Here is a 25494-nt window from a genome sequence, read left to right on the forward strand (position 1 = left end):
TTTTCTTTTGCACTTTAGGACATGTATGCCTACATGTATGGGGGGGGCTTGTACAGCACCAGAACGCATACTATGAAAGTAGGCCAGATATGCTACTGTCCCCGGGCACCGAACACCCTGAGTGCTCTGGGTCCAGTGGACACCATGCCATGGGGAGAAGGGGGGGGGGGTGTAACATATGACGATCACTCTACACCGCATTAAGGTTTTGAAACCTCCTTTTAAATCGTCTCGAAAATTCCGAGCGATCTCATAATTATTAACCTGGTAAACACCTCACTGACCCTACTACCTACAGATCATACAGTACAGTTCCCCCGCCCATGCACCCCCACCCCCACATCCCACCTTCGTCCAGGTGGCTGAGCCTCTGCAGCTCGGCCGGGAACCCGGCCACGGTCTCCAGCCGTTCCTTCAGCTCCCGGAGCCGGGTCTGGGGCTGCACCTGGGGACAGAGAACAGCTCCCCGCTGGCTTCTAGGCGCACGGTGACTGTGTACTGCCGCCCGCCGTGGGAGGAGGCCAGCTTGGGGAGCCCCTGGAGCCGGTAGCCCGTAGCCAGAGGCCGGCTCGGGGAGGAGGAGACGAGGCCGGTGGGGCGCGCCATTGCCGAAGCAGAGCCCTCAGCGCACCCGCCTGGTTCGATGTCTTTGGGAGCGGGACAGATGCGTCGCTAGGTGACAGGGGCCATAAGTCCTCCTCCCCACACAGAGGAAGGCATTAACATCTCAAACGCCTCACTAAAAGAGAAAACAAAACTCATTCGGGCGGGGGACATTTTGGGTTGGATATCTGAGGCTGGCAGATTCAAAAGAACGTTCATAATAATATGAAACCTTGCTCGCTTTTTACATCTACCAGTTAGACGCTGAATGCGTTTACACGATATGTTTTGAGAGTTCCGTAGTTATATTGTATCATTGCTCTTATAGGGCATACCCTGTTGCAGTGCCGCTGAAGCGCATCAGACGGGTGGGCACGGTGTTGTATAAATTGTTTCATTGTTTGAGTAATTGCGTTGTAATTACCTTTACAATATGCTTCTTACTCTGAGGCGCCCAAAAAAATAATGGAACCGGGAAATAATTTAATGTCTGTTAAAAAAAAGAAATGCCTCGGAGAAACGCAGCGGCGGTTTCAGATTCGGGGCGTGTTTTTCTTTTCTCTCCTCTTGCCATTGGCTGGAGGAGAGAAAAACACGCCTAAAAAAGGGCGTGGCTAAAAAGTGGAAAGAAGAGCACGGAACACGCCCCCGAATCTGAAAGAGACGGAGCCTATTTGGAGGGACGGCTCTCTCCTCCAATGGCTGGCCTCCGTTTAGGAAGCCAGCCAATGGCGGAGAGGCAAAAAGAGAGGCGGGCTAAATAGCCACTCTAAGCATCATAAGATCTCCGGACTTCCGGTTCTGCCTTCGGCAGACCGGACGTTCCCTCGACCTAAAAAAGACAGGGATTTCTGTAGTGTTCATACCAGAGACGACCGTTCCGGCACAATGGTATTTGTCCCTCATAAAGCAGCGACATACTCACCCTTGATTAAAAGGGCCATGGAAACGGGAAGCTGGTGGCAGAGAAGGACCCATTTTAAAACCTGTAATATGCTGGGAAGCAACATTTAGAATTTGGTTTTAAAATTAGGAACACTGAAAAATCTGAATTTTGAATTAAGGAACGTTCTAGGAGACTTGAAATATTACAAGAGGCTTCTATAGAAAATTGAGACTGAAATGGCTTTTTATCTCTCTCTATAAAACGTATATGTCAGAGCAGGAACTGTGCCATACACAGACTAAACAGATGCCACATAAAATGAGAATACATTTTTCAAACGTAGTAACATGAAACTCGTGATGAATATACACACACACACAAACCCACACACACACCACCCCACCCCACCCCCACCTCAAAACAATGTTTATGGTAATTCGTGAGACTAAAATACAACTTACAATACCACAACAATACTCAGTAGAAAGTCCCCAATTCTAGACGATAGGGCATTAAAGACACAAGACACTTGACTGGAGAATCAGGCAACCGAAAAGTTGGGGGGGGGGGGGGGGGGGGAACATCTTAGGAAAACCGATAGGCAGCCCAATGCTCGCTATAGTGTTTCAGCAGGTTTGCAAAAAAAAAAAAAAAAATGCAACTCAAATCCCTGCTACGTTTTGTGAACATTAAGATTACCCTCATGGCTCAAGAATCCTATGCAGAACTGAGATGCTGATAACATGCATGCAGCAAGAAACTCATCCTCGAATGTGAAGGGGCACATTTTACACAAGCGGGACAAATATGTCTCAACTACAAGCCAAATTTCCTAAAATGTAGGGACTTTGCAGGCTACTTTGTCTCCAAGACCTAACCCTGCATATGAATCAGCAACAGTCATGTTATACTGCACATGATCTCACTGGACTGAACTTTTAACCTCCCTTTGCCTCTCGCCGACTGGTCGCAATGCTGCTCGTTCTTGCGCGGCATAGGGTGGCCATGTGTTGGGGGCGCAGACCGGCACCTAAGTTTGCCCAATGGCTTGAAGATGCCTCTCGAAGTCAGACCCTACTATCGGAATTCTGGGACCTTATGCCTACCAGATCTCGTCCTCTCGACATATGGAGCCCCCTGGTGACGGACCTTCATACCAGTTCATACCCTAGCCGGACTGCCTCCCCCGCGCTCCCTGCCGGCACTTCGCCCGCGGCAGCCGCCAGTGCTGGTCAGTAACCACTTCCTTCCCTGTCCTCAACGCTCTCAAGTCGGACCTGCTCCCTCCTCTAAGATGCTGACATCACGCTGTGCAGTTATGTATTGCTTAATGGTGAGTTTGCCGTATTGTACAATGCCTTCGTCTGATCGGTCTACTTCTATTTGTGATGTGCTCTGCAAATGATCCACCATGTATGATGCTCGGATTTGATGCAAAATTGTATTCTGGTAATGCTGAATTTTTCAATTAAGGTTTTGAAAAATAAAAAAAATAAAAAAAACTTTTAATCTCCCTTATTGATGGGCGATGCTAAGATCTGAGGAGCTGAAGAAATGTCCATACTTAACACTAATCATGGACCGATAACACCTTGTAATTAAATAACTCCCAACAGCTACTTCACAAGCACAACAACAAAGAGTGTGCTCTTTTTCAGGCTCAAAGTCAAACTGGACTTTGAGTTATTATTTCTAGCAAAATTCGAAAGGATCTTAACTAACTCCCATTCCACACTGCTGTATACTGCCATCTTCATTAAAAACCAGAAGGCAAGCATTCATGCCTCAAAGAAGCAGTCCAGGGATGTTAATTAATGTTAGCATGACTCAAAAGTTCAACTAAGATCTGTATTTTGCACAATCCATCATTACCTTTGTCTTCTCTGATATTTGATCACTCACATTCCCACAAAGGAGGCAAGCAAGTTATTAGCTGTGAGAAATGTCAAAAGCTTCTGTCTTAACTAGAATAAATGACCCTACATTAGCATGCCAAAAGAGCAATCCAGCCTCCAGTTGGTTCAACACACAGCAGCCAGACTGGCAACTGGAAGTAAATCCAGCAACTTAAACTTCCCAATATTGAAGTCACTTTGCAGGCTCCAATTTAATACGCATCCTTAGGAAGACTCCAGAACATCAGCACCAAATTTCAGAACATCCAAAGATGGACCTATACTAACCCGATAAAAACCTATTACAGATTTGCTGATTATGATGCAGCTCAAAAATAAGAAAATGACTTCAGAATTCATTAACTCAGGTCTGGAGTGTGCCATCATGATCATTGGCTGACTTTGTACATCTTGCTTGTAGAGGTAAAATGTGACTTTTTTGACCGGCCCTACGGCGCGTACGGTGGAAGTGTGGCATGGAGTGCAGAGGCGATTAGGCTGGGAGGGGCGCCTCACGAAGACTACCCCTCTATGGGAACCGGACATCCTGGGACGGCTTAGTGCCTGTGCAGGATTTGATAAGTGGTATACGATAAGGATCTCGACGGTGGGCGATCTGTGGGTCAAGGGCAATAAGGCATCGTTTTCAGATCGCCAAACCAAGTACCAGCTATCGCCGGAGAGCTTTCGCTACCTCCAGATCAGCCATTTTTAAAAATATTTTTTAATATCTTTATTGCATTTTTTATCATTTTCATGAGACAAGCAAATCAAGCATAGGTACATGTTACACATCCTACAAGAAATAAAATGTATCGCTACATTATTGCGTACATCACTCCAGGCGTTACCTCTCAGTAACCATAGCGCTATATGTATCTACGTTGCAGGAGCAGACGTGCTTTAGCAGACTAGTATGGGTATATAAAACCCACGCATACTGTCGCCTCTGATTTAGGGGCAGGATCCGTCCATCACATGTGATTTCTCCCAATAGTAATTAATCAGATGCAAAACATGCCTATCATTACAATGGCGCAAGGCCCATATGCAATAAAATTGTAGGATAACAATAGACAATGAAGCATGGATGATAGGAATTGAACATCATCATCTGTTGCAAGATATCTTCATTTTTTAACAGTTAAATCACAACTAGTAAATCTAAAATAAAAGAAAAAGAGATATCCAATACATAAAGCAGCATGTATCTAGCGTTATATGCGGCGTTCAAATGAGGTCATGTCGGGGGTCGTGTGCATTTAGCGGAAGTGAGTTGCTTTTCCTGGCTAATGCGCAGTTGCGCGGAGACTAAGGTATCTGGCATCTGCAGTTGTGTCTATGGAATGTCATGCGGGGATGTGGGGTCATTGCCTAACTTGACAGCCATGGCTGAGGTGTCCTGTGAACGCAACCCATCCGTTCCACCCTGGCAGCGCTACAGGCATAATTTTCCACCTGTTGCATGGGGGGCGCAAGCGGTGCCGCATTGGTTTGTATAAGGGCCTTCAGAATATTGTCCCAAGCCTGTGCGATAGGATACTGAAGCAGCCCAGCCGTTTCTTCCCTATGAAGAATAGTGTTTTCCGCCTGTGCCCAAATTTCTAAGGATTTCAACCAATGGGGTGTTGCCGGAGGGTCCTTGTGTTTCCATCTCTTGGTTATCAATTGTTTCGCAGTGATTAAGCCTAACTCACAGAATCTAGAGCTTACTTTGCTGGCTTTTGTTCGTTTAAAAAAACCCAGAATGCAAACCTTCCATGTGTTCGGTACCTCAGTGTTGGTGCTGCTTGTGAGAGTTTCTATTATCTTGTGCCAATAAGACTGGAGCAGGGGGCAGGACCACAGCATATGCAGTAGATCAGCGTCTAAAAGATGGCATCTCGGGCAATCGGATGTGGTGATGTTAAAGTATTTATTGATCTTGTCCGGCGAGAGATACGCTCTGTTTAATATATATGCTTGTATAAGTTTGAAGCGTGAGTTGCGTGGTATATGTGTGGCGCTGGCTAAGACACGTTCCCAGTCTTTCTGTCCAGGGTTCACCTCTGTCCTCAGTCCATCTCGCACGGAGTCTCTGTTGGTTTTAGAAAGTGTGTGAGCAGGGCCTGCACTAGCCAGTGGATCACATGTGATCCCTCCCCATCACATGCGGGTATTGCAACAGCTGATGTGTCTGCAGCTCTATTGCCAAATCCCCCCATTTTAGTGTTCGCATAATGGCTGCATGCAGGAGTAACTGACCCACCGGCAAGCCAGTATCCGCCGTCAGGGCTTCAAAGGGCAGCAGAGCACCGTCTGTGTATAGATCTCCCAGTGTCTCCACTCCTGCCTCAGTCCAGGACGTCAGCGCTACGTCCGTTACAAAGTCTCTGCCTCTGGGTGTCCCGACAAGTGGCAGTATTGGGGCATAAGGATCTGTATCTTTTGTTAGTTGGAGGCTTCTCCGGTAACATCTATGGGCCAATTCTAGATGTATCGGTGTCGGGCGGGGAAGTTTCGCCAATGGGTGGAATAAACTGTAAATTTGTGTCTGTGTCCATGAATACGATTCAGTCGCAGTATCTACCAGGTTCTTGCCGCTTAGCCATTTTGCGACGCGTTGTAGCTGCGCAGCTAAGTAATATAATTCTAAATGAGGAACTGCCAGACCCCCACTTTCCGGAGGTGCATACAGTTTCTGCAGCGCTATTCTGGGCCGCCCCGCATTCCATATTAGACCCTTGATTAACCCTTCCAGCTCCCGAAACAGTCTCACCGAAACATATACCGAAAGATTTGCAAAATAAGACAATAGCCTGGGTAGTACTATCATCTTAGTTAGAGTGATACGACTCATCACGTTGAGCGGCAGAGTCTTCCAGAATTGTACCTGTGCCCGTATGGAGGAGATGCACCAGGTTGCCTTCCAGTATGTCTGCTGGGGATCTGTAGATGTATATGCCCAGGTATTTGAACATGTTCGGATACCAGGCAAGCGCCTTCCCATTAATTATTATATCAGTCACGCCCACATCCTCGCGAAAAGAATAGGCTTCCGATTTGGCCCAGTTTACCTTAAGGCCTGAGACTTCCTCGAACCTACGGAATATCTCGGATGTGGCTGGCCGCATCACATGCAAGTCCCTCATATACAGCAACAGGTCGTCAGCATAGAGAGACACCGAGTGGAGACCATCTTCTAGGGGTATGCCCCAGTCTGCTCCGCTTTCTCGCAGCATAGCTGCCAGAGGTTCCATGGCGAGGGAAAAAAGCAATGGGGACAGCGGGCATCTCTGCCTAGTTCCACGTCTGACCCGGATTGCGTCAGATATGAGCTTGCTTGTGCGGGCCCGTACTATGGGCCACTGGTACAGTAATTGCACCAGTTGTAAGTACCTGTCTCCTAACTTGTATTTACGTAGCACAGCTGCTAGGTAGGGCCACTCCCCCGAAGCAAAGGCCTGCTCCCGGTCCAGCACTAAGCATCCAGAGCGTGGCCAATTCTTCGTTGCATATTTCTGAACTCTAAATAACCTGCGTATTTTAAGAGAGGTGCTCCTGGTCGGGACAAATCCATTTTGATCGCCATGGACCAAAGCTGGTACAAACGGAGCAATTCACTTAGCTAGGGCGGAGGCAAGGATTTTATAGTCCGTGTTCAGCAGAGCCAATGGACGATAGGAACCAAGGATTTCGGGGTCCCTGCCTGGTTTCAGGAGGGAAATCAGTGTTGCCTCATTTTGCGTGAGTGTAAGGGCCGAGTAATCTAAGGCCCCTGCGTATACCCGCAACAACTCCGGTAATAATATGTCGGAATAGGCTCTAAAAAATTCAGCCGGTAGTCTGTCCGGACCCGGAGATTTGCCGTTCGATAGGGAGAAAATGCTATCTTGTATTTCGTCCGGCAGCAAAGGAGCACCCAGGTCATCTTGCTGATTCTCTATTAGCCGCGGCAGCGTCAGAGCAGAGAGGAACTCCTGTATGACCGCGTCTGTGGCTCGCAAGCAAGACCTATACATCATGGAGTAGTGCTCTACAAAAGGCATTGTGAATGTCACTTTGGGTATGTACCTTGTCGCCATGTGCGTTTTGTATAGATGTCACCAGTGTGATAACTGTATCTTGTCATATTAGCCACGACAGCAGCTTGCCAGGTTTGTCTCCCATATGATGGGTGCGCGCCGAGTGCACTGCATAATTCAAATTGCAGAGCCGGTCAAGTAATCTGGAGTGCTCCCCTCTGATTCGTGCCAAAGACCCATCATCGCTCTCTATTGCCTCTTCCTCCCTTTGGAGCAGATCATTTTCAAGGTGTGAGAGTTCAGTTTCCAGCTGCCTGCGTATACCCGCCTGTACACGAAGACATTCACCTCTAACCACTACCTTAAACGCGTCCCAATTTTACTTGTGGCGTCGTGGCTGTGTCAGTATTCTCCTCAAAATATTGAGTAATATGTGTGGCCAGCAGGTTCCGGAAGGGTGCATCCAGTAACATATCTGGTTGCATCCGCCAGGTTGGGATTGGTGGCCGGGGGCGTTTCCACAATACATCTAATATATGCGGGTTGTGATCCGAATGTGTCCTGCCTAAATAATAGACTGCAGATATATGCGGAAGTAGCTCCTCCGACAGCATGTATCAGTCTAACCGTGCATGTAAATCATGAGCACCGGAGTAGTAGGAATATACCCGGTCATGGGGGTTACGGTGTCTCCAGACGTCTCCGAGATGCCATTGTCCTGCCCAGTTAATCAGTACCTTCATGGCGGTGTGTGTGGTTGCACCCGGAAGGGGTGGATAGGAGCGATCTAGTGAAGCGTCAAGTACGCTGTTGTAGTCTCCCCCCAGAAACATAGGTATATCATACCATGGCGCTAAGACACGTGACATATCATCAAAAAAGGCTGCCTGATCGGTGTTGGGAGCATACAGTGATGCAATCACGACCTGTTGGCCATCCAGAGTGCCCCTCACCACCACATATCTGCCCTCTGTATCGGTCAATGATTGCGTGATTTTAAGCGGGACCCCTGGGCGCACCCAGATTAGCGCGCCTCGCGCATATGCTGAATATCCCATAGCGTATAATTGGCCGCGGCAGTGCAAGCGTTGGATTTCTGATTTGGCCAGGTGTCTCTCTTGTAAGAGGGCTATTTGAATGTGATGTTGTTTAAGGTAGGAGTATATTTGATACCTACGTGACGGTGTATGCATGCCCTGCACATTCCAAGTACCAATCTTAAGCGTAGACATATTTTCTAAAATGCATTAAGCGACCATGTGCCCATAGCAGTCCAATAGTCCTATACTGTGTAAATGACCCAGCAATGCACAACTTTCCCAACATGATGACTCTTGGCATTTTGCATAGTGAGAGATCGGCATACAATAACGGATATCTCATAATAAACCAAAACAAACATAAGGAATTCCAAAAGGGCGATGGTGCAACAAGCAATCGTCCAAACCCTCAATAGAGGAAACAGTCAAAACGACCCGGGGGGGGGGTGCGCTTTGTACTACGTACAGGTGATTTACTAAATATGTGTCCAGTGCTTCAGAGGCTCCCCCGTCTGCAGGCACGATACAATATAATGTAAGCAATTTATGCATCCCAGTTCGGGAACACCCGCTAGGCGAGCAATGCATACCGGTATTTGTGCTGCAGTGACCAAGCATTTGACCAAGACCCTCCCCCCTCTCCAATAACATGATCCCACTCACCGCTCCATATGGGACTCGGAGACCGTACAGCGACTATTACATACAATCTCAGCAGTATCGCCTGCATACTTCTACATATACATCACAATACCTTAGTTTGCAGTCCAATCAAGGATATGTTCATATGATGATGTCAGCTGTCTGCGGAGTGACATCCGACTGCTCAGTCGAGTCCTGCGAGTTTTTCAGTCCATCTACTTGCTCGTCATCGCTGGATAGGTCACACTGGCTGGAATTTGATGCGTCCTCAACCCCCAAAGAACCGCTGATCTCCGCTACCGCCTGCAGGGCATCTCGCTGCCTACTAAGAATCAAATCCGTAGGTGGTCCCATTGCAGGCAAGGGCGGTGTCCGAACTTTTGTTGATCTTCTCTCTCTCTCCGTCGGCAGCGGAAGGGGCCCCTCAATTTAGGCAGAGTGGTCGACGCAGAGGCGTCCCGAGGTCCTGCAGCAGTAAAGGTGTCCAGCCAGTCTTCTGCTTCCTCCGATGTGGCAAAGAAATGCGTCTTGTCACCTGCCACCACTTGCAAGCGCGCCGGGAAGAGCAGAGAATATTTCAGGTCATGTTGCCGAATGAGCGCCTTTGCCTCTGCCACTGGATGGTATAGTCCGGAAAGAACATTATTTTATGATTGTCTATTTAAATATCTTGCAGCTTCCTGGTTTCCCGTAAGATGGAGTCTCGATCCCGGTAGTTGAGAAGTCGGAGGAGCATGGGCCGTGGGTTCGACCCAGTGGGGGTCTCTCAGGGACTCGGTGTGCGCATCCTATGACAAAGTGAGGCGAGTGGGTCCCTTCCGGAAGTAGGCCTTTGAGCCAATTTTCCATGTGCAGCATGGGCTCCCTTCCTTCCCAGCGTTCCGGCACACCCACAATGCGCACGTTGTTCCGTCGCGCCCGCCCTTCATCGTCCTCAGCTCTGTCCTCCAGGAACTCCACTCGGTTGAGCAGGTCTCGTACATGTTGGTCTGTCTGGGCCACTTGTGGTTTGATGTCAGTAAGCGCAGTTTCCAGGACGGTAGTGCGGTCTGTCAGTTTCCGGTGATCGGCATGTAGATGAGTACGGTCGATTGTCACCTTGTCGATTTTAGATTCCAGGGAGGTGCGGGTCTGATTGATAGTTTCTTCCAGCCGTTCCATTGCAGCAAGCACCGCGTCCAATTTACTCGCCGTTTGATCAGCGTGTCCGTGCTTCGCCATTTTGTCTGTTTAAGGTTTAGGTGGTAGTTGTGGGGCCTGTGTTCCTCTCGTCCCGGTCCGCGCCTGGGTGCCACCCGACATGGGTCATCAATATCGCACTCCTGTGCCGCTCCGTATATAGCAGGATTTCACGCGATGTCCCCGGGGCGTGTGCTTCACAGCGGGGTCTATGCCGATGTTAGGAGATCGTGAACGGCAGTTGTGACTGTCTCACAAGTCCAAGACTCCGCTCAGATGTGTTCACCTCAGCTTAGTCACCAGCTGTAGCTCAAGGTCATTTGGGTTACTTCTAGCGGCAGTAGCGATGTTCGCTCCAGGAAGGGGCAGGTACAGTGTGTGTCTATGGATTAGTTGTCAGTAGGCGCCAGCCAGTCTCACTTCTGGTCACTAAATCAGCCGTCTCGCACAGGATCATGCAGGCGCAGCACGCCAGTTCGGAATCGTTTTTGAGTCAGACCCTTGACTACCATGGTAGTGGTGAGCGCCCCCACGTCGGCGTAGATTTCTGTGCGCAGTAAAGCAAATTTACATCCACGCAGCCAGGTAGCAATATCTCAGCAGGTTCACAATAGCCGTCGCTCTCAGGCACTAGGTAGGGCTGTCGCAAGTCGCCACCACCGGCCACCACTCAACTCTCACATCAGCCCCAGCATGGCGCTTCTCACCGTATAGCCATTGGTGTGGATCGATACAACAGCGCCGCCATCTACAGCGACTCCCGTGGTGTCCCAGAGTGCATAGCCAGGCCAAGTCCCGATCTGTGGGTTCAGCAGGTAGCTCTGTGGTGGGGGCTCATCTCGTCTGGGAAAGTGGTGGGATCAGTTGTGGTTTTTACAATCTGGGTAGTCAAAGCACCTGCTATGTTCCTTTAGTCCCAGCACCGGGTATCAGTCCGCCCGGGGGACCTACGTGGCAGCCACACGTCGGCAGATCAGTGGGGGCCCCAGCCGCGCCACGGCACACAGCGATGCATGGCACTCAGGATGGTAGCGGGGCGGGCAATCACAGTCTTCCCCCGTATGCGGGGCCCCACGCAGTGAATCGGGCGCATACAGTGATCGCGCATGCCGCTTCACCTCACTTTCCGGTGCAGCCGGCAATCTATGTAGGGGGTGCCACGCAGCTGCAATACAGAGGCGGCCCAACCTGCTCCGCAGCGGGGCAATCAGCGTCCGGCGTTCCACATCAGCGGGGGCCCACAGAGCACGATCACACCATGAGGGCAACGGCCGAGCGAACAGTCCAGGCGGTGCCACTGCACAGCAGCCGACCCAGCGATCACGGTCAGCAAAGTCAGGTGAGGGATGCAGTGGGGGCCCGATCTCGCCACGCCTTACATCTGCTAATGTCCCGTTAGGCGGCGAGAAGCCACAGCCCGTCCACGTTAATGTATTCTCACTGCACCATTTGCTGCGGCCTTGTGGGCGGAGATTATATCCGGACTTGCCCGATTCTTGCCCGCCAGAGAGATTGTTCTTCGGCCGGCTCACCCGGGTGATGGTCGTGGGGTGGAACCCAAAACGGATAAAATCAGCAACGAGGGTCCAGGACCTGCTCCTGCTTTGTTTGCGCCCAGCAGGGGCTCCAGAGGGTGTCTACATATGGACTGCAGGGCCTGTTTGGGGGAGCCTCCGGCGTAGCGCTACCCAGGCACGTCCTCCTCCATCTTAGCCGTAGCCATGCCCCCCTACCTCCAGATCAGCCATGCCATTGATTCCGCCCTCCCTAAGGATACCCCCCTTCCGAACTCCTCTCCCCTGGAGGACAGGCTCTTGCTGGATCCGATGAACCGCAAAGCCATCTCCCTCACATATAAGAAATTGATTAATAATCGTGTTGATCCAATGTTAAAGCGGAGGGAGTCTTGGGAGGTTGAATTGGGAGAACTAGCTGATGAGGACTGGATTGAGGCGGTCCTCACCCCGTGAAGTAGCCATCCCGATGCAGCTTCGCCTGGTGCAGCTTAAAATTCTTCACCGAGTTTATTTTGATGCGACACTGCTGCACCGATTGGGTGGGCAACCTGATGCTCTCTGCCTCCGACACTGTAATCAGCAAGGAACATTCCTACATATTTTATGGGGCTGCCCTCACATACAACAGTACTGGACGGACGTCACCAGACAACTGACTAGGGCTTGTGACAAGTCTATAATCCCAACTCCCACACTGTGTCTCCTCAATATTTGGACACGCAAGCCAAACAATCATGGGCCACACTGGGGTGGAGTATAGCGGAACGAAACACTGCTCAGAAGTGAAGCGCAGATACCATACCACTGCTGAGAGATTGGGCAAAAGACATGGACCATGCCATGGTGGCCAAAAAAACTGTATATAAAGGAAGGGGATTTCCACGTAAATGGGATCATAAGTGGGGGCGCTGGAATAAGTATAGGGGTGAGATGTGTGTCTCTCCGACAGTGGAACTGAGGAGGGAAAGACTCTCGGTGCTTGAGGAGGGGGGTTGATGAGATGATGGCACATACTGTGGGCAATCAGGAATAGATTTGCACTGGTGCAGTTTCCTGATCCGAGAACATGTAACAGACCTACCTGTGGATTGTTCTGTAATTGTTGGAATATGTTGTCCTAGGCTCCTGTCGGATTAAGGAGGGGGAAGATAATGCTGTAATTTCTTGAACATCTTTGCCTAAACTGTCGATGTACTGTCTTTATTGCTGCTTTTGTTCCTAATAAAAGCTGTTAATAAAAAAAATTTGACTTTTCCCCCCCCAGAATACCAAAAATAAAAACTATTAAATAGATTATAATTACAAGTATGAGAAAAGCAACTGTAGTTTTACTTGGAATTATGTTTGTTAAACTATGAATTTATTCGAATTTGAAAGAGTCCATGAATATATTAAAATCAGTTTTCAAAGTTAAGAGCCATGTAAAAATCAGGAAGCGCCCCCCCACCCCCGCGAGGACAAATGGCAATGCGAGCATGAAGCTGCAAGCATCTTGCTGGTTTGTTCTTAGGGTGAGAGAAGCAAACTGGTAGTAGCCTGAATACAGCACTTAGGGATGAGATTGTTAAGCTCCATGTTTATTTTGTAAAAAGTGACCAATGACTATGTAAAAGGGGAGGTGCAGATGTATTGAATATGGAAAATGTTGTCAGGATAGCGTCCTCCATAACATTTACCTACATATCTATTAAGCATGACCCAGCTCACCTCTTCTTCCTCCGACTGATAAATGTTTGGTTAGGGTCCTGCCACAATGATATCAAATTCTTATGATGGGAACAGTGCCAAGTTCTTCTGAAGATAGGCATGTCCTATTCGAGCTCTAATATTTACACTATAAAACAGTAATTCTTAACCTGGCAATGGAAGTCTGGGTGTCGGCAACACTAACTCATGGTTTATCGGCAGTTTAGAATCTGAAATATTAGCACTATATATTACCTACTGGCGGTCGCCAGTAGGTAGTTATAGTTAGGACCTAGTTACTATAGGAAAATGGCAACATTCTATTCGCAATAACTTTGGTGCCGATTGATGAATCTTCGTGAAATTTTCAAAATGAATTCTTTGTTGAGATCAGCTCGAATGTTGAAAGTTTGGGGGCGATTCGTCAAGGGGTCCCAAAACATGTTTTTTCAGTGTTAATTTTCATAGGAAACTTTAGACAAGGCTGCAGGTCGAACGGGTGAACGGAATTACCCCAAATTTGGCAGGGAGAAGGGTCTTGGTCTAGAAAGCACACTTTTGTTTATTTGGTGTAAATCCGTTCAGTAGTTTGAGAAATATCGAAATTTACAGATATTGATATTTTGGAATTCTGCCATCTGATTGGCTGAGGCGTTATGAGCACGAGCTTGCTGCGGATTGGCTGCGAGCATTTGCAACTAGGAAGTTTCGGCCACCATTTTGTGATTCCGTTGAAGCAAGTAAGGGGGGGAAAAGAGTGAAAAATGTGGGAAAGAGGAGGGTAGGAGCACTGTAACCTTTGTGGGGTGAAAGGGTGTGCTATAGAGGGGGTGCGAAGTGAACTAATCATACCTACCGGTGTGAAAGTTCTAGGCTACGAAAATGAAATGCGGTATTGCCTAGAGTGTGATGCTGCTAAGGTGAGGTGGTGCGGGACTCGGGAATTAGAGCGTCAGTCTAAATTGTGTGTCTTATGCTGTGAAGTCATGTGCCGTGGCCGCTGCAGTACAGCTGTGGAAGTAGTGTCAGCATGTGTTTATAACTACTAGGACGACCTACTGACTTGTACTGGTCTGAAAGTTCTGGGGTACGGAAAAAATGTGAGGTATTGTGTAGAGTCTCATGCTGCTAAGCTGAGCTGCTGCCGGACTCGGGGATGAAAGCGTGAGCCCAAACTGTGTGTCATATGCTGTGAAGTCATGTGCTGTGGCCGCTGTGCCACATCTGTGCAAGTAGTGTCAGTATGTAGTTATAGCTACTTGGAGGAACTTTTGTTTCGAACATTGTAAATTGTGTATGGTGCTTAGGGGGTGTTATGTAGGGAGTGTGATGGTAAATTTGTGTGTATGAAATGAATTTGGTATTTGGAAAGTGGAAAGCACGGACTCCTATGAGTCTGATGGCGCTGGGGGCGTAAGGTGAGGTGCTGCTGGAGTTGGGAATAAAGCTGATGAACTACTGACCCCTATTGTGAACTTTTAACGTGCACGTGCCGTTGAATGTTCGATAAAATGTTGCAAAAGTATATCGTTAGCTTAAAAAAAAAAATAATGAACTTTTAACCTGCAGGTTTCGTAGAAGGTTCCAGAAAGTGTGGTGATAAAATAGGCTGAACTGGTGACCTGTATGTGGCGCGGAATAATAAGTAGCTTTTCGGAAGGAAAATTCAAAATTAACCAATGGAGGTAAGTTTTGGAATGTCGTTGAAGGAATGAAGTATTCTGATTTGTTCTTTACATGTATTTATGTGTGGAGCGACAGAGAAATTGTGCCATTCCTGGTTTCATTCTTTGATGAAGTCGGAGCTTTACATGTACTGTGTGAGAAAGAGAGAATTGTATGCGTGTGTCATTTGAAATCTGGATAACAACTACAAAGGTGATTTAGAAATCAACAAGGTGTGTTGTGTGTTTTATAGTATTAAGTATTTGAGGTGATGTTTTTAATTTGGAAGTATTTTTTATTTCAAAGTAATATAGTGTTAGTAAAGTGTGGTGTTTAATATTGGTTATGAAATATGCATAAAATTTGAGCTGCTATATAAGTATTTTATATATGTTTAGGACTTTTTCACAGAGAGAAAGTGTAGTTTGTCATCTTTATAGGACTGTATTGTTTTGAAAATGAGGTACAGCGTTAATTTGAGTTTGTAATGTATTTGGGGAGATAAAGAAACTGTTGCACGTTTGCAACTGATACTTTTTGTGGAAATAGTGGGTTGGGGTGGTGGTTTGAGACTTATGTGTTATTAAGTTAAAAGCGATAAAACGAAATGCAGAAACGTTATGTGGGCAGGTTGTGGTCTTATTTTTGAAACTGAGAGGTAGGTATGAATGTAAGTCAGGGTAGGTTGTTGTACAGTGGGGCCGTGTACAGTGTTTGGAGATTACATGGAGAGGAGATGGAGATAGGAAAAGTGATACGTTCCTTTTATATGTACGCATAGTTTGAATCATGTGATCCCAAGTTGAGATAAATATGAATATGGTTTCTGGTTTGCATTTGGATATAGTGAATAGTTTTTGTAGTTTCTGACTAGTGAATAATAAAAAGGTAGATATACTAAAATATATGATAGTAAACGTATTAATTATTGTCTGTTCTTATGGAATAGAAGTAGTTGGGGAGTGCTTCTTTAGAAGAGATGTTTTATAAATGTGCGAGAGATAAAAAAAAAAGTGATACTATTTGTCAGGCTGTGGCGGATATATGTAGATGTTGAAGTGGTTCGCGTTTTACTGATGTGAGCTTCACTATCCCTTTTGAGACACTCGTCAATTTATTCATTCCATTTAATATCGATACAGTAAAGGGACTGTATATCAAAAGTTTGGGAATTAGAACTTTGTTTACTCTCCCCATGCCCTGCTATACACTCTACAGAGTGTTTAAACGACTTTCGTAACATATAGATGTCTAGCTAGTAAAGGTGGTGTAGTTCAACTGGGCCCATTTATAAACCGTGCTATGGGATGGTTTATGTTTTACCCACCAATTTGCATGTTCGAATACTTTTTGCTGATAAGTGTTCCAGCAGACACATGTTAAAATTAACGTTGTATATGGGTATAGTGGCGCTACTGGGAATGGTGGGGGTTTCTGTTTGATTTTGTACGGTTAAGCAAGGGCGGGGGTGGGAGTGGGGGAGGTGGTTATATTGCTGATTGAAACACAGAATATAGTAACGTGCAGATGTCGAGCTACTAAAGGTGATCTAGTACCACTGGGAGCACTTATAAAGCGCCCTACGGCATGAGATATTTTTTAGTCGCAAATTTGCATGTTTCAATACGTTTTGCTGGTGAGCGTTTCGGGAGACATCTCTTGAAATTAAGCCTCTGTTTGGCTATAGTGGCGCTTCTACGTTTGCTGGGGCTCTTTCTTTTATTGCGTAAAGTTAAGCAAGGGCGGGTGTTGAGGTGGTGTAGTGGTACTTTGACTATTTATAAACCGTCTTATGGTATGGTGTATGTTTGAGTTGCAAAATTGCAGGTTTTAATAGGTTTTGCTGATGAGCGTTCCGGCAGACACCTGTTGACATTAAGTCTATGTATGGCTATAGTGGCGGTAACGGGAGTGCTGGGGCTCGTTGTTTGATTTCATAAGGTTAAGCAAGGGATGGGTGGGGGAGGTGCATATGTTGCTGATTATAAGACGGATATTTGTAACGTGGGCATGTGTAGTTGCTAAAGGTAATGTAGTTTCACCTGGCCCATTTATAAACAGTGCTATGGGATGGTTTATGTTTTACCCGCCAATTTGCATGTTTGAATAGTTTTTGCTGATAAGTGTTCCGGTAGACACGTGTGAAAATTAAGCCTGTATATGGTATAGTGGCGCTACTAGGAATAGGGGGTTTCTGTTTTATTTCGTACTGTCAACCAAGGGCGGGGGTGGGTGTGGGGAAGGTGGGTATGTTTCTGATTAAAATACAGAATTTAGTAATGTGCAGATGTCGAGCTACTGAGGGCGATTTAGTACTACTGGGAGCACTTATAAAGTGCCCTATGGCAGGGTATATGTTTTACCCGCAAATTTGTATGCTTTAATACGCTTTGCTCATGAGAGTTCCGGTAGACAGTTGTTGAAATTAAGTTCTTGTATTGGTATAGTGTGTTTACTAGGTTTGGTGTGGCTCTTTCTTTAATTTTGTGAAGTTAAGGAAGGATGGGGAAGAGGGTGGTGCAGTGGCAGTGTGCCCATTTATGAATCGCTTTATGGTACGGTATATGTTTTTCTGGCAAAGTCCCATGTTTTAATACATTTTGGTGATGAGTGTTCCAGCAGACAGGTACAGAAATTACACAACATTTCTGTGGATAAGACATCTTCGTGCTGATAGACACTCTTGTACTGTGATAGAAGGCTGATAGCGTTGATGGAAAATTATGAAACTTGGTGCCATTGTAGATTTTAATGGAAGGTTACACTGTTTGTTACTATGGTGTAGTTAGGGCTCTAAGTGAGAGGAAAAAAAAGTAGGGGTGCTCTAAAAGGGGGGGGCAAAGCTCTTAAAGGGGTGTGGGCTATGCAAGTTGGGGCGTGGTCTAAATCAAGATAAGCATCATTGTGTGCTTTAGAAAATCCTCTCCAATTATCGTAGGTTCGGAAAAAAACATTGTTTAAAGGATTTCTCTTTCTTCTACAACGTGGGTAACCTAGTGGGATGTCTTCAGTTCTCAGTAGTGAGCAAAATAAGAATGCGTACATTGATGTACATGCTGTCACTGCAGTGTAATAAAAAATAAAAAAAAATTGACTATCTTTAAGAGGGCCGAAAATAGAGCCTGGTAGAGAGTCGTTTGGAGGCTGCCTGAAAATAAGAGCCGGTCCCCAGACCTGGCCCAATTAAAGCGCAGTATCCATGTATCCTAAGCACTGCGCCATTCAACCATCTTTTAATTGATGGATATATTCCTATATATATATATATATATATATATATATATATATATATATATATATATATATATATATATATATATATATATAAAATAAACCTGTTCATCCACTTATCTTAAGCATCTATGAGTGCACTCGCCTATAGTAAGCACTGTGCCATTCATGCAGCGATACGCCAGTATATGCATAGATATATCTATCCCAGAATCAATCCTAAGCATTTATCAGCCCACCCGTCTATCGTAAGTACTGGTCTTTGCATTCATTCATCCTTCCATCCATCCATCCACCCACTGATACATTGATCTATGTATCTATCCATTGATGCATCTTGTCATGCATCCACTCGCCCTTTATTCAACTATACGTTCTTATTTCCGTGCATGGTCCGCCCCGATCTTAAATACGACGTATTATACTCAGCCAGCTACCCTCTGAAGGCATTGAAAAGGCTTGCGAAAAGCATTGACAGGCAGATTTTTTAATAAAGAATAACAAAGCTTTGAGTTACTCTTTGTGGAGCATACTTCAACACCCTTCTCTGGTGGTGTTTTAAACAGAGGTACATCTAGCGAAAGAAATGTAAAGGAGCTTTTAAGTGTAATACGTTAATTTAGAAACATAACATTTTGTCGAGTTGTTTATAGGTACACTGTTTTAAAGTGGTCGTGACTGACAGATACTTGTACTTCTTATATTAGAAAGTATACCAGAGAGCTAATTTGGGGTGGTGAGCACCTCGAGTTCTATATTTCCATGTGAAGTACAGTACAGCAATATAAAAGTAATTGGAAAGCTTTAATGTTCATTTTAAAGAGGGGGTGCGAGAACTTAGTGAGGCAGGCAAAGTGTCTGTTTTCGTAGCACTAAAACAAGACCGTGTGTAAGGTGAGAGCAGGTTCGTGCTGGAGTTGCCTTGTTGTGGTTGTTTGCAGAGGGGCAACCAGAGGGAAATTTCAGGGGAGCCCAAGTCTTTCAGCAATAGGCAGAGTGGGCATGTAGGGGTTGTAAAAAGGGGTGAAAAAGAACAGTCTCCTTTACAAAAAAAATGATGCTTTGAAGATCGGTGAAGTACTCCGGTGCGGCTCTGTGTGAGCGCCCGGGAAGCTGTGTCATTGAGTCCGGGGCAATGGGCGTTGCGCGCCTGGTGGTCTGTCTGCTAATCACCCCAGGATGATGTTGCTGGTGCGTTTCAAAAAGAGAAGGGAAATACTGAGCGAAAATGGCTCTCTTTAAAGGATTTCCCTTCTCCTCCAATGCGAGTCACTTGGCATGATGTCTGCACTTCTAAGTAGTGAGCAATGTGCATGTTCTCACAGTGTCACTGCAGTGCAATAAAGAAAAAAAATACGGATGACGTTTGTGAGGTCAGAAAATAGAGCCCTGTAAAGACCCATTTTGAGGCTCCCAAAAATAAAGTGCTGGTGGTCACAACCCTACACACACCCCCTCCAGTTAAAGCCCTGGGTGCAGTGTTATGTTTGCAAAGTTGTTGATAAAATTGTATGGTAATAATGGAAATTTTTATGTTTACTGTTTGGTTGATATCATTCTAAGTACATAGATTAAAAATTTTAAAAATACTATTTATAAAGTTGTGTGCGGTGGGTTGCAGAGAAAGTAGTGTGGTGTGGCGGAGAGGTGAAAAGTATGAGGTAGTGCAGTTATATATAAATTGTAAAGGAGTATGTAAATAATTAAAGAAATACTTGCTGTATGTTCTATGGCACTACTTGTCATTCTAGTGCTCATCTGTCGTGCTCCATCACGTTGCAGCACTGGGTCTGGAAGTTGTTAGTGGAAGTTTTGCAATTGTATGTTATTTTAACAGTGAAGAAATGTGAAAAATAATTGAATCTTTTTTTTGTTTTTCAGAAAATTATTTTGTTTGGATTGAAATTTGGAAATGCCGAGAAGAAGTGAAGAAAAAAAAAAAAAAAAAGGAGAAGAAAAGAAAAATATATATTTGACTAAAAGGAAAGATCTTGAAGTAGAAAAAAATGTGAGTAGTAGAGAAACTGTTTGAGTAAAAGCAAAAAGACAATTTTTGAGGAAAATATTACGAACATTTAATGAGAAAAACATCACACAAAGCAAAAAGAATAATTTTTCAAGTAAGGTGAAGCAGAGTTCAATTTCAAATACGAGGAAAAGGAAAGATGATAAAGAAATAGTATCTGGTACTCGGAAACAAAAACAATTTCAAGAAATTCGTCAGAGACTTTTTCGATCTAGAGTGATTCAGAATTTATTGAAAACATGCTGCAAATATAAAAGAAGAATGTTCCAATTCAAAGAGAAGCAGCGTATTGAAAGTATAGTGGATACTGCTTTCAATTTGAAACAGAAGTTGTTCATTTTGATTTTAAAGAGATTGAAAGTATTGGATAAAATAGTGAAAGTATTGAAAGACAAAAGTAGAAAAAAAAGACTTGTGAACAGAACCAACTTTTGTCAAATCTTTAGTGGACATTGGAGACATACTTCTAGTACTGAGCCTTTTTTTAATGAGGAAAGGTACTTCCAGGAAAATAGTTTATCATTTGCAGAAGAGTTAATAGCTGAAGAAGTGCAAGGGAAACGTCCACGAGCTCCTATGTATAAGTGGAGTTGTAGTAGCATTTGTAGTATTCAACAGGAATCCATTGATATAATGAGAAATTTTGCTACGAGAATATACTCAGAAAAGTATAAAACAGAAGATTAAGTTGTTACAAGGACTAGATCTATGTAATGTAAGAAAATATACTGAGAAGTATGGGCATTCTCTGGCTTGTCTTTCAAGAAAAGTTTGCTGAAGTCTTTTTCATCATTTGAGGATGTTAGCAGTACACCATTCTGAAATGCGGAACTTTGTAAAGAAACTGTACTATGCAAAAAGTCCTGCATTAAGTTTAAGTGAACTGAATGGAAGTCTTTTATATGGTTCTTTATCAGATGTTCAAAAAAGTGTGATGATATTGAAATGCGATATTTTGGTTCGGAAGAGCAGTTCATAGAAAGTGAAAGTTTGACAATTACAGATGTTGGAGGAGATGAGAAAGTGATTAGCACTGATCAGTTTGAAGAAGAAATTGGAAAGTTTAATGTAGTGTGCTCTGAAATACCAAACTATGTTTGTGTTTGTGTTTGTTGTAGACGTACTCATCATAAAAGTCAAAGTAGGAATGTTGATTTGTATTTGAAAAGTGAAAAGGAGAACAATGGTAAGTGGGAAGAATTTGCAACTTACTTGTTTGTTGAAGGTCGATTTGAGTTAGGTAGTGATCAACGTATATGTAAATTTTGTTACAAATTAGAAGAGAACAAAATGCCTGCTAGAGCAGCGCATAATAAGTTGGAGTTAGTAACTATCCCGCAGGAGCTGGCCAAATTGAATACATATGAGTTGGTTCTAATTCAATCTGTTCATCCTTTTCAAACTATAATTCGGATGGAGCCTAAAACAGGTAAACTGCCACCAACAGACTTGCAAAGAGGGATGAAAGGAAGAGTGGTGTACTTACCTTTGGATTTTAAGAAAAACATTGAAATTATTGCTGGAGAGGAAGATGAGGCAGTAGTTATTCTAGTAAATGGTGTACCCATAAAGAGTCGGAAAATATGGAAAGAATTTGTGGATGTTAATAAAGTTGAAAAGGCTACCTTATAGAGAACAATATTTATTACACAAAAATGTAAATGTGGATGAACAGGTAATACGTTTAGAAGATGATTTTGAAATTTCAAGTGGTCAAATAGAGAAAGTGGACAAGTCAAGGACTGAAGAGATTTATGAACATTATACAATATTTCCTTTGCATTCAAAAGAAGTGATAGGAAGTAGCATTGAGTTATTTCAAATGAAAAAAAGCACAGGGAACTCCAATGAGTGCATAGGAGAAAAGCTTTGAAGCTCGTTGTTTTCCATAGTTGTTTCCTACTGGAGAAGGTGGACGATATGATGAACGACCTGTAAGGATTCCAGCTTCAGAATATCGGTCAACAAGATTATATTCTGAAGATCCTAGATTGACAGTTCATTCCATACATATTTCACCTTTTGTTTGAAAGTGATCGGTCTTCTCTCGCGTATGCAGTGAATCATATACTTAAAACTGGAGTTCATGAAGCACTTCTTTCTGCGAAAGAATTTGTGGAGAAAGTTCCAGAAACAGATGAAAATTTAGAAGCACAGTTAATCAATTTGATGGCATGTCAATGTGGAACAAATGAGTATTGGTATCGTCGTCATGGAGAACTCAAGTGTATGTTACGGAACTTAGGTACACCAACATGGTTTGTCACACTTAACTGTGCAGAGTATGCATGGGAAGATTTGCTTAAGAGAAACAAATTCTACTATAAAAAAATGTTGAAATAAAGACTCCTGGTGAACTGTGTTCATTGGATCCTGTAAATGTGTGCAGATATTTTAATCATAAGTTTCAAGGTATGATGTCTTTTATCTGTAATAAAAAGAATCCACCTCTTGGAGAAGTTACTGATTTCTTTTGGAGAAAGGAGTACCAAGCAAGAGGTGCACCTCATTTACATATGCTACTATGGGTCAAGGATGCACGTAAATTTGGAACCGATTCTGATGAAACAGTATTGTTTTTCATCGAACAGTATGTGACATGTGAGATTCCAAGAGAAGGTGGAGATAGAAGCTTGAGACAGCAAGTTTTACGTTTCCAAAGTCACTGTTGTGGAAAGTACTGCAGAAGAAAATACAAGTCTAAGGGAAAATTTTACACAAAATGTCAGTTTGGTCTTCCACGTCCAGTCATTTGTAAAGGAAGAGTAAATTGTTTTTTGTTCTGTGAGGCACACAATAACTCGGAAATCTCCAAAGAATACCTACAACTTAAAAAGAACAGAGGTGTCAAAGTATATCAATGACTACAATTCAGTAAGTATAAAAATGCGGAATGTGAACATGGACATCCATGCGGATAACTCAATTGCTGTTGCACGTTATTTTACATCGTACATAACAAAATCTAAAAAAAAACAGAGATTAAACAAATGTGGGAAGAAATTGCACAAGAGAATAGTCTTAGCAAAAAATTGTACAGCTTTAGTTTGAAAATGCTTTCCCACCGAGAAATTGGATCGTATGAATGTTCAGTCCGCTTGTGTACTTCAAGTTTATATTCAAAGTCACGAGGAATCATTTGGGTAAGTTTAGGTCTTGCCTGCAAACAAAATAGAGTGTTGAAATCATTGGAAGAAATTGAACAATTAGCAGTAAATGAGCCAGATAGTACAGACATTCTTAAAACTAATATGTTGGACACATACTATCCGAAACGGAGTCAACATCTGGAACAGCTAGGTCTGTATGAAGTACTTCAATATTACAGCTTCAAGAAAAATGTTAAAGAGAATTTAAAAGAAGGAAAGTTTGCAGTAGTTGGATGTCATGGTTTAGTAAAACATGCAAAGGGTAATCTTATAAAACCACAAGAAACTTAGTTGTGAAACTCCAGATAAGCGAGAATTTTACTATTTAGCACTTCTGCAGCTGTTTAAACCATGGCGTAGTGAAAGTGAATTACTTGGAGAGTTTGACTGCTACGAAGATTCTTTTAATGCTTGTAAAGATAGCATTCGATGTCCAATTTTCCCTACATATTTAAAAATGATGAAGTTGAACAGGAAAAGACTATTATAGCTGAAATAGCTCATGAAAGTTCTCAAGATAGTCAAAGTAGTGGTCCATGTAGTCAAGATCCTCTTGGACAACCAATGCTGGAAAATGAAGCAGCGATTGCTATGCATGAAGTCGAAATTGCAATGCAACAAGCACACAAGGAGAATATAACATTGGAAAAGTTAGAAGAACAAATAAATGTTGAACAGAAAGAAATATATATGCAAGTGAGAAAACGGATAGAACATGGTTTGTTACATGAAAAAAAAAGAATGTCTGTTCATCTTTTAAACCTCTTCTGATGTACATCAGTGGTCAAGCTGGGACAGATAAACGTTTTAAGTTTTGACCAGGTATCTTCAAAAAACTACTGGTTCACATTTATGTTGTGTGGTAACAGCTCCACTGGATTAGCTGCACACAATGTTAAAGGAGTTACTTTACATAGATTATTGATGTTAGCAGTGGAGCATGATGATAAATTACAATATCAGAAGTTGTCTGGAGAAGCTTCCTATGAAGTGTCAAGAGTGCTGAAGAAAATGAAACTTTTAATTATTGATGAGGTGAGCATGGTCTCAAACTTAATGCCTGCTTTTGTACACTTAAAGAATGCAACGGGTATTAACAAGCATTGGCATAGCCAATAGGTCTCGCCTTTGGAACCTTTTAAGTGTTTAACTATGCAACAGTTGCATAACTATATTCTTATAAGGTCCCAAAAGCGAGACCTATTTGCTATGCAAAGCGGCCGTGCGGCTGTGAAGGTGATCGCGATCAAACATCAAAGCGGCCGTGAAAGTAATTGCGGTAAAGCGCGGCGCGCGCGCCCGCGCACATGCACTGTAGCTCTAGGCTGGCCTGGTAGCACTTTTTGGATCCCTCTCAATAAGTCTCGCCAGACCAGCGCATGCGCTGGGTCAGGCGAGACCTAAAAACAGAGTACGACGTTCTCTTTGGGGGAAAACATTTAATTGTATTTGGACATCTGCTACAACTAACCCCTGTAAGAGGAGAACCAGTGTTTAAAACTCTTCTACATGAAGACACTAAGAATCTTTGGGAAGTATTGGAAATGTGAATCTTTGGTTACATTTTGAATATAAAGAACTGACTCAGAATATGCGACAAGCAAAAAGATTAACATTATGGAAATATTCTAAAAGATGTAAGAATTGGTGTTCTAAGCAAACATGGTAAACAAGCTTTTCAAAGTCGTCTACTAAAGAAATTGTTTACAAATGAAAACACACCAGCAGAAGTAATGTACAAGAAAATGAAAAAAAAAAGTCTATAGTTTGCTTAATGCCTACAGTGGAAGAGTGTTATACATTTAATAGAGAGTTTGTGAAATTGGAAAATCAAGAAATAGTTCACATTGAAGCTATTGATAAAATAGAGCATCAAGGAATAACAAGTGTTCTTTCAGAAAAACTACAGACTAAATTGGATTCTTTGGAAAAGTGTGTATCAAAAACTGCTGGCTTAGAAAAACATTTAGA

The 25494-nt window shown here is 43.9% G+C and overlaps 1 protein-coding gene across 2 annotated transcripts in view; it reads right to left on the reverse strand.

Moving 5' to 3' along the window:
- The window catches only part of POR (cytochrome p450 oxidoreductase), a 624051-nt gene that overhangs the window by 587700 nt on the left and 10857 nt on the right, over positions 1-25494 (reverse strand). The window contains exon 2 of one of the 2 annotated variants that reach the window (XM_085649618.1): positions 23440-23534. The exons of the other annotated variant lie outside the window; for it this stretch is intronic. The gene's annotated coding sequence lies outside the window, so the exon portion shown is untranslated. The remainder of the gene's footprint in view (positions 1-23439; positions 23535-25494) is intronic. 2 annotated transcript variants of the gene reach the window in all.

Source organism: Triturus cristatus, chromosome 3_2 (genome assembly GCF_964204655.1).
Source record: "Triturus cristatus chromosome 3_2, aTriCri1.1, whole genome shotgun sequence".
Lineage (NCBI taxonomy): Eukaryota > Metazoa > Chordata > Amphibia > Caudata > Salamandridae > Triturus > Triturus cristatus.